Source organism: Rattus rattus, chromosome 1 (assembly GCF_011064425.1).
Source record: "Rattus rattus isolate New Zealand chromosome 1, Rrattus_CSIRO_v1, whole genome shotgun sequence".
NCBI lineage: Eukaryota > Metazoa > Chordata > Mammalia > Rodentia > Muridae > Rattus > Rattus rattus.
In genome coordinates, this window is record NC_046154.1 from 25,014,243 (window position 1) to 25,024,469 (window position 10,227).

Below are 10,227 nucleotides of genomic sequence, written 5' to 3' on the forward strand. Positions count from 1 at the left end.
GACCCTGAAACAGACTTTGGGAATCTGAGGTTAGGACCATGTTTCATAATCATTTATTATGGTGGAGCTTGGGGTTCGAGAGACAGCACAGCTGTTAAGAGCATTTGGCATTTGCTGCTCTTCCAAAGGACCCTGGTTTGGTTCCCAGCACCCACATGGTGGCTCATCGCATTGGTAACTGTAGTTCCAGGGGATTCCAGGCACTCTCCTGACCCACACAGGCACCAGGCACATACACGGTGCACATATATGGTTACAGGCAAAACACCCACACACATGAAATAAAGCTAAAAATGTTTATAAAATAATACGTTAGGGCTTTGGACAAATAGACTGTTCAACAAATGATAGGAAGCCTCTGTTTCACAGCCTTCTTGTCTCGTGGAAGAAAAAAAAATTATATCTTCCTAGGTTTGAGGCAATGGGATAGACAAGAAGCCCATTACAGAGGTTTGGGTGGAAAACACACGTTACAAGAAACAAATAGGATACAGGTGGTGGCGTGGGCCTTAAATCCCAGCACTCAGGAGGCAGAGGCAGGTGATCTCTGTGAGATCAAAGCCAGTCTGGTCTACAGAGAGAATTCCAGAACAGCCAGGGCTGCACAGTGAAACCCTGTCTCATAAAACCAACCGACCAACCAAAGGGCAAGAGAGCTGTCCACAGACACAGCTTGAGCTTGAGGGCCCAGGAAGATTGTCAGTGGGGGAAAAAAAGGAGCATCTTGTGTAATCCCACAGTAAGGGTGACCCACGCCTTTTTTTGAGGCCCAGTGGATGCCATACATGTGGGCAGTGGACTCAGATGCAGCATGATGCCCCTTGAGATTGGTTCAATTGCAGGACCTGTACCACCCGGCACCAGGGACAGTTACTGCGTTGTTGTCCCATCTTGAATGAGGGTCTATCTGCATCGTAGGTGGTAAAAGTCTTCCTGCTGTGGAAGCTGAAATCTTCTGCAGGGAGGAATTGAAGGCACCTTGGCACCCTACAGCATGCCTGACCCCCTTAGAGATATTACCCCCACGGCAGCCTCCAATCAGTGATGAAGTGACTATTATCGGGCCCCAACAGCACCAAGGAGCCAGTTTTTGTCGGTTTGTTTGCCTGTGGCCATTCAGCTAGTAACAGTGGAAGTGGGACTCAACTCAGGACTGTTTTGTTCCAAGTCATCCGTTTGACCCACGTCTTATCCCCTCCAAAGTTCCCAGCTTCTCTCCAGTTCCTTTGTCTGCTCTCAGTCCCAGCAAGCAGCCTGGGCAACTGTGCCAGAGAGAACTGGGAGGAACCTCTTGGGCGTGGTCAGGAAAGGGGGCTCCTCAAAGGCACCCCGCCATAACCACTTCCCCCTTCAGTTATCTCCTGACACTCACAGCTTCTCTGAAAGAGTCTGCCAGTTCCTCTCCTAAAGCAGAGCAGGCAGATGCATAACAAAGCAGCAGATAACAGCCTTACCCCTGCCCTGCACCCCTACCCCCTGCTCATTTTGTATAAGGAAAAACTGAGGCTGTGACTGGGAAAGGACTTGCCCAGAGACCCACAGTAAATACCATCTGCACTCCGAAGCCTAAGAGCCTAAGTCTTTCCCTCTGGCCCCACCCTGTTTCCAGACTGCCATTTCTCAGATAAGGAAACTAGGGCCCGCAGACGTGTAGAAGTCACCTGAGTTCATTAACGAGTGCTGGGCCGATGATGAGAATAGCCAGCCTCCCTGTTCCCCTGCCCCAGGGTGAAGTGGAAACTTAAGGGTTCTCTGGAAGGTCGGTTGGATGGTGTTTTGCTGGGGCAAACACGTGAAGGAATGTTTTGCTAAAGTGGACACAGGAGAGAGGGTGTTCTGCTAAAGCAAGCACTTGAAAGGACGCATGATGAAGGATTCTTTGCTAACAACACATGTATTGGTCTGCCTCATACTGCATAGTTGAGATCCATTTGTCGGGACTCCACAGAAACACCAAAAAACATCTGGGGGTGCAATTTGTTGCTGCTTTTTTTTTTTTTTTTCCCGGAGCTGGGGACCGAATCCAGGGCCTTGTGCTTGTTAGGCAAGCGCTCTACCACTGAGCTAAATCCCCAACCCCTTGTTGCTGCTTTTAAAGACTGATTGGATGCAGGAGCTGAGGCAAGGCATTGGAGGTCACGTGATGTTTGGAGGGTATAAATAGGACTCTATGGAGTGAGGGAGTCAGAGCTTGGCTTGCTGGTACAGCTAGCTGTGCAATACTCGTGGGTCTCAAATCTTTGCTGATCCTCACTTCCCTGAGAGAGGCTCGGCTGAGAACTTCTCCTGGTGTGCCTCCAGGTCCTCTTGTTGACGTGTGCCAAGGCTGAGGCCTAGCTGTCTGCTAGGTCGAGTCACTGCTGTTGCTAACCTGACTCTACTGAACTGGACTGCTGATGTATCTGTGAGGTGTTTGCGAGTGGATCGAGCTGCCGCTGCCTGCTAACCTGTGAAGTGAACTGCTGATTTCCAGACAACCCTGACAGGAGTTGTTCCAAAGAACCTTTCTAAACAGGTCCTTTTTTCCCAGACCCTTTCGTTTCCACTACCTCTGGTGGGTGGTGGGTTACAAAAAAGGTTAAAACATTTAAAAACCATCATTAAAAATAAGAATTTAAAAAAGTTACACCAGGACCCCCCTGTAGGCCACTCACCTGCAGTGCTCTCTAAGAATTTACCCAGCATCTACTCTAACAGGGGTTCTCTTCCCTGGGAGGCAGAAGGTATCATAATAAACAAAGAAGCAGGAAGAGGAGGCTGGGATGGTAGGGTTTAGGGCTGGCCCAGCCCTCTCTCTGGGAATTTACCCTCCCTAGTAAGCTGGTGTAAATTCTCATCCCCACACCAGAATTCAGACTTCTGTCTCCCCAAACCTGCTCTGTAGCAGCCAAGAGCGGAAGAAACCCACAGAGGTGGAAAGTAGGATACCCACCCGTGTACCTGCTGCCACTCCCTGCCTGGGCCAGGGGAAGCCAGGGAAGGGCAGCTGGGGGCTGGGTGTGTATGAGGGCTGGATGGACCCTTCCCTTCTCTTTGGACTTGGGGCTTACGGTTCAAGTGTGACTCCTCTGAGTGGGTTTAGCCTGTGAATACCAATAAATTCAATTTCTTCATTAACTTGTTGACACTCAACTCATGAAAAAAATCTCCTAAGCTCCTAGGAAGATTGTGATTTAAAAAAAAAACCAAACCATATTGTTCCCTTGCTGGGAGACAGCCAGGCAAAACAACCTGTTTAATTTGCAGGATAAGAACTGAGATATTTAAAGCATAGATGTTGCCCCCAGAGGCCTTAGCTGGATTCCTGGCCTTTTCCGGTTGCATTTTCTTCCTCTCCCAAGCCAAGTAGTCCCCGAGCCCTGGAGTTCCTCTCTCTCTCTCTCTCTCTCTCTCTCTCTCAAAGATTTATTTATTTATTATATATAAGTACACTGTATGTTGCTGTTTTCAGACACACCAGAAGAGGGCATCAGATCCCATTACAGATGGTTGTAAGCCACCGTGTGGTTGCTGGGAATTGAACTCAGGACCTCTGGAAGAGCAGTCAGTGCTCTTAACCACTGAGCCATCTCTCCAGCCCTGGAGTTCCACTCTTAAGCACAGCCTAGCTGTGGTGGCTGACTCTCCAATCCCAGCACTAAGCAGACAGGGGATCTCTGTGAGTTGGAGGTCAGCCTGGTAAATAGAGCAAGTTCTGTTCCATCGCTACACAGAGAAGTCTTACGTCTGATGTCGGCAGCGGCGGTGGCAGTGGTGGTGCCTTGCTGCTCTTCCAGCTTCTTTCAGAGGACACATCCCGGCTTTGTTTCTACCCGTAAAGTGTCTGCAGCTGATGTGCCTGGACAGTGTTCACAGAGTCTTTAAATATTCCAGATAACACCCCCTCCATGAAGCCTTCTCAGACTTCTGGCCCTGTAGGACTTCAACAAGCACCTGTCAGTGGAGCCTAGTCAGGGATGCCTTGCTTCAGTGGACTCTGGCTCCCCCTAGGGAGACAGAGAGAAGTGACCACTGGGCTTTGCCTGTTGCCTGTACTCCCTGGGGTGTGTCCATGTTGCAAAAGTTCTTGAGACCTGGGAAAGGGGACATGGAGTGAGAAAGGCCCCAGGTTATTTCCCCAAAGCTTCTACCCTGATTCTGGAACAAGAGCGGGACCTAGCAGTCCTCTCAGATCCTGAGAGCTACTGAAGAGGCGCGCTATGAAGAGCCATGCCGAGAGGCTTCCATGCCTGGCTCCCTCCCAACAGTCCAGTCTGGTATGATTCCAAGTTCCCTGCTCCGGTGGAGGCCTACTCAGCCTCTTGGCACCAGGGCAGGCATTGCCGATGTCCTGCCCAGAGTAAAAGAACGAGGTGTGGACGCTGAGGTCTGAGTACCCTAAGGGAGGTCCCACGAGCCAGCAGTGTGACAGAACCCACCCTTCTCCACATTCTTACCTCCTTCCCCCGAGGGCCGCTCTGAGGTCATGCACAGCCCTAAGTAGCACACAGACCTCGGTCACCCTCTACGTGACCAAAACACATTTTATTCATTTTATTTATTAACTTATTTTTGAGACATGGTCTCTGTTGCACAGCCTCAGCTGACGTGAAACTCCCTGTGTAGATCAGACTGGCCTTGAACTCACAGAGATCTGCCTGCCCTCTGCCACCCGAGTGCTGGGATCAAAGGTGTTCACACCACTGGCCGGGGCACACTTGCCTCTCATGTGGGAGCAGAGGATCGAAACTCAGGTCCTTATGTTCACACAGCAAGCGCTTTACTGACTGTTTATTTCCCAAGACTCTCCTACTCCACTCCTAATCATGGGTCCTGCTACAAAGCACTGGCTAAATGGGTAAGGTGGGTTGTGTTTTTAAAGAGTTATTTATTTGTTTGTGTATATAAATGCTCTATTTGCCTATATGCCTGCATGACAGAAGAGGGCATCAGATCAGATCAGGTCAGGTTGTGAGCCACCATGGAGTTGCTGGGAATTGAACTCAGGACCTCTGGAGGAGCAGCCAGTGCTCTTAACCGCTGAGCCATCTCTCCAGCCCCGGGTGTGGTTTGATTATAGAGCATGTACTTGGCATTCATCAGTCCTTAGTGACTTTTTTGTTTTGTTTTGTTTTGTTTTTAAAGATTTATTTTATTTATTTAATGTATGTGAGTACACAGACACACCGGAAGAGGCATCAGATCTCATTACAGATGGTTGTGAGCCACCATGTGGTTGCTGGGAATTGAACTCAGGACCTCTGGAAGAGCAGTCAGTGCTCTTAACCGCTGAGTCATCTCTCCAGCCCCCAGTCCTGAGTTTTAATCCCAGCATTTGCAAATGCACACACATGTGTACATACACATGAACAAGAGAGAGAAAAAAGGGGTTGGGGATTTAGCTCAGTGGTAGAGCGCTTGCCTAGCAAGCGCAAGGCCCTGGGTTGGTCCCCAGCTTCAAAAAAAAAAAAAAAAAAAAAAAAAACAGAGAGAGAGAGAGAGAGAGAGAGAGAGAGAGAGAGAGAGAGAGAGAGAGAGAAAGAGGCTCTCTTCAGGCATGGCGATGTAAACCTCTGAATCTCTGAGGCCAGCCTGGTTTACCAAGTGAGTTCTAGGCCAGGGCCAGTCATGGCTCCGTAGTGAAGCCCTGTCTCAGAAACAAAAGGAAACAAAAACACGAGCTTCAGAGATGAGCCGGGAGTTTGCGGAACCACAGGGCCAGGGCCACAGAACTTGCAGCCAAACCCTGTGCAAAACCCCCCACCCCACGCAGAGAAAGAAGCACAGTCAGAGAAGCGGCTGCTTGTTTCGTTTTGAGTCCCCTGGAGCTTTGGAAACAGCTGTTAGCATAAGCAAATCCAGGGTGGTCAGGGTGCCTAGAGGCAGTAGGCCTGGTCCAGCTGTGAGAAGGAAGGCCTGGAGCATGGAGGGATAGAGGAGAAGGGGGGAGAATGAGTGATCTCATCCAGCAAACCCTCTGGAGGGCCTGTCCTATGTCAGGCTCAGCGAGAGTGGAGTGGGGACAGCCGAGGGGCAATGAGGTGTCAGGAGAAGGAGAGGCAGAGGCATTCCCTATAGGAATGATGGATCCCTGAGACGGATGCCCTCGGATTCTGCAATTCCACCTCTAGGGATCCGTCTCACCCAAGCCTTTCTACAGTGGTGCCAAGCTCTACACACAGGCCTGAACACGGCTACTTATGAGTCAATATGGAAATGAGCCTAGCAGCCATTAATGGGATCCGGGCAAACAAATTATGACCATCTGGACACGTCACAGGACGCATCTGATCTGTGAGGAAGCAGGGCCTACGGAACAGCATGGACCCACTTTGTACTATAAAAATGCTAAACGTGTGTTCACAGGCTATAAATCCCCAGGGAAAGGTCTGAAATACACGGGTAGCTGTGGCTATATTCAGGGAGGGACCCGGGGGGAGGAGTCTTTTCATTTGCTGGGATAGACACCATGACCAGCGCAACTTACAAAAGAAAGCATTTAATTTGGGGGTTCCTGGTTCCAGGGGTTGGAGTCCATGTGATCATCATGGCAGGGACCATGGCAGCAGTCACACAGGCATGGCGCCGGAGCTGTAGCTGAGTGCTCACCTCTGATCTCTGGTCAGAGACAGAGAGCAAGAGCTAACTGGGAATGGCTTGAGCTTTTGAAACCTCAAAGCCCACCTCCAGAGACACACCTCCTCCAACAAAGGCCACACCTCCTGATCCTTCCCCAACAGTTCCAGTGGCAAACCAGGCATTCAAATGTATGAGCCGGTGGGGTCCACTCTCATTCAAACCACATTATTTTGTTATTTTTTTTTTTTTTTTTTTTTTCGGAGCTGGGGACTGAACCCAGGGCCTTGAGCTTGCTAGGCAAGTGCTCTACCACTGAGCTAAATCCCCAACCCCAAAATGTGTAGACCAAGCTGTCCTCAAACTCAGATCCACCTGCCTCTGCCTCTTCAGCACATTGTACCCACCTGCGCCATCAGGACCGGCTGTTATTTTGTTTTGAGACAGGGTTTCTACATATAGTCTTTGACTGGAACGTTATCTGTAGACCAGGCTGGCCTTGAACTCACAAAGCTCTGCCTGCTTCTGCTTCTGCCTCCTCCTCTGCCTGTGCCTCCCAGTGCTGGGATTAAACAAGGCATGCACCACCACTGGCTGGCTGTTTGCCTTGTTTTTGAGACACAGTGCCACTTTGCAACTTGAGCCAGTCTCAAAGTCTCAGTAGTCTTCTTCCCCCGGCCTCTTGAGAGCTATGATTATAAGTATGCACCTCATCTGGCCTTATTTTAAATAAATAAATAAATAAATAAGTATTTCTTTAAAAAAAAAAAAGATTTATTTTTATGTTCATTGGTGTTCTGTCTGCATGTCTGTGCAAGGGTGTCAGATACCCTAGAACTGGAGTTACAGTTACGAGCCACCATATGGATGCTGGGAAATTGAACCCAGTCCTCTGGAAGAGCAGCTAGTGCTCTTAACCCCTGAGCCATCTCTCTGGACCTTACATTTACTTCTTTTTCTTTTTTCTTTTCTTTCCTTCTTTGTTAAAAGATTTCTTTAATGTATATGAGTACACTGTAGCTGTCGTCAGACACACCAAAAGAGGACATCAGATCTCATTACAGAGGGTTATGAGTCACCCTGTGGTTGCTGGGAATTGAGCTCAGGACCTCTGGAAGAGCAGTCAGTGCTCTTAACCATTGAGCCATCTCTCCAGCCCCCATTTATTTCTTTGTGTGTGTGTGTGTGTGTGTGTGTGTGTGTGTGTGTGCACGCGTGTGCCATATCTTATGTGTGGAGGTCAGAGGGTAACCATATGAATCCTAGTGAAATCAGGTTTTTAGTTGCTGAATCATCTTACTTGCCTCTAATTACTACTACTACTGCTACTACTACTACTACAACTACTACTATTACAACTACTAGTACTACTACTACTACATTGCTACAACTACTATAACAACTACTAGTACTAGTACTGCTACTACCACTACCACCACTACTACTATAACTACTACTACAATTACTACCACTAACACTACTACTACTACTACTACTACTACTACACCACTACTATTACTACTGTGAATTTACCTACTTATGAGACAAGGTCTCATGTAACCAAGGCAGGACTTGAACTCCTGATGTTCTACCCATACTACAGACTCAGGCAACCACACCTGGCCCCACCTAGCACCAAGGCATGCTATTGGGCACTCTTCCCACTGTGCGTCTCCATCCAGCTTTCCACGATGGTGGCTGAAGTTGTCAGGGCAATGGAACACATGGACCGATGGAAGCAGACCGTCCTTCCTCTTCTCTACACCCACAAGCTGCACCTTGGTGCTGGGACTCCTCCCTCCACACTGCCTCATCTGCCTGTGTGATTGACAGCAGTGTTCCCAGCTCTGTGGTCATCCAGGATTTTCAATTTGCCAACGTGGCCATGCTTCATTACTGCAGTTAGAAAGCAGATGGTGATTTTAGAGCGCGGCCTCAGAAGGACCTTCAGCCTTGCGGATGACCTTGCGAGCACCAGCCGGGACAGACTTCTGTTCCATCCTTGCAGATTGAAGATGGAGGAAGGAGCCTAACTCAAGCTTTTTTTTTTTCCCTTTGAGATTTTATTTTGGATTTGGGGCATGGTGGTACAAGCCTTCAATTCCAGCACTCACGAGGCAGAGGAAGGTCTTTGTGAATTTGAGGCCAGCCTGGTCTACATAGTGAGCTCCAAGCCAGCCAGGGCTACACCGAGAGAGCCTGTCTGAAAATAAACAAAAAAAGATTTTTTTTTCCTGTAATTTAATTTTTTTTTTCTTTTTCTTTTTTCGGAGCTGGGGACTGAACCCAGGGCCTTGCGCTTGTAATTTAAATTTTTTAAACTTTTAATTTACTTACCTTTATTTTAAGTGCATTGGTGTTTTTGCCTGAACGTACGTCTATTTGAAAGTGTCAGATCTTAGAGATACGGACAGTTGTGAGCTGTCATGTAGTTGCTGGGAATTGAACTCAGGACCTCTGGAAGAGTAGCCAGTGCCCTTAACCACTGAGCCATCTCTCCAGCCCCCTACTTTCTATTCTTATTTATGTGTATATGTGCGTATCTATACGTGAGGACAGGTACCTAAGGAGTTTAGAACAGAGCATTCCCTAGAGCCGGAGTCACAGGTGGTTTGGAGCCCCCTGATGTGGGTGTCGGGAACCAAACAGGTCCTCTGCAAAAGCAGTGAAAATTCTTAACCACGGAGTCATCGCTGCCGCTTGCCTCATTCTTACTGTAAATGTCTAGTGCTTTACTTCCAAACAGAGACATTTGCTGCTTTTAAAGGAAAAGACAGACTTGGATCACTGAGGCAGACATGGGAAAGCAAAGGAGCAGAGTGAGCTCAGGCAAGGGCGGCATAGCAGGGGGAAGCGCAAGGCAAAGGCTTGGAGAAAGAAGGAAATGGATGCCTGGAAACCGGAGATCCCGAGAGCTATTGAACCGGCAAAGGGGATGCTGGTGCCTGAGCGGATGGAGGGGGGACTTGCATGGACTGTAGCCTTGAGAGCAGCTAGACATGTGGCTGATGATTCCATATGTGGGCGGATAAACCCCAAGGCCAGGTAGCAGCCGGAGGCCCCCTGGGGAACATGGGATGCGATGGCGGCTGCATTTCTGGAAGGTTGCCAGCTGCTCTGGAGAGAAATGGGTCACCTCCACCTGCTCTGAGCCTTTCCACATCTAACCAAGGTGCTGTCCCCACTTTGCAGATAAGGACACTGAGGCCCACAGCTGTGAAATTCCTTGCTTGAGTTGGCACTGGCTGAGTTGCAGCCTCCTGGCACAGCTGGGACAAAATGTTCTAAATAAGACCCAAATACAGACCTGGCAGCAAGTACAGGGCCAGGACGTCACGTCATCAGTCGGAGAGGCCTTCTGCCTGCTAGAGTCTCAAGAGCCCTGCCCCCACCACCCACCCCCAGCTTTGGGGCAGACGCTTAATTTTTAGGGGCAGCAGAAGCTTCCAGAAGGGAATCCTGATGTTCTGCTCACGCTAGAGTCAGGAATCATAGACTCTAACACCAGCCCGGCCTCTCCAGCAGCTGAGAGAGTCTATACTCTTCCTCAAAGAGAGGGTCAGAGACACCACCCAGGGCTGGGGAGGTGACTCAGTGGGTAAGAACCATTGCTGTGCAAGCATGAGACCCTGAGTTTGAACCTCCAGCACCCAGATAAAAAGCAAGGAATGC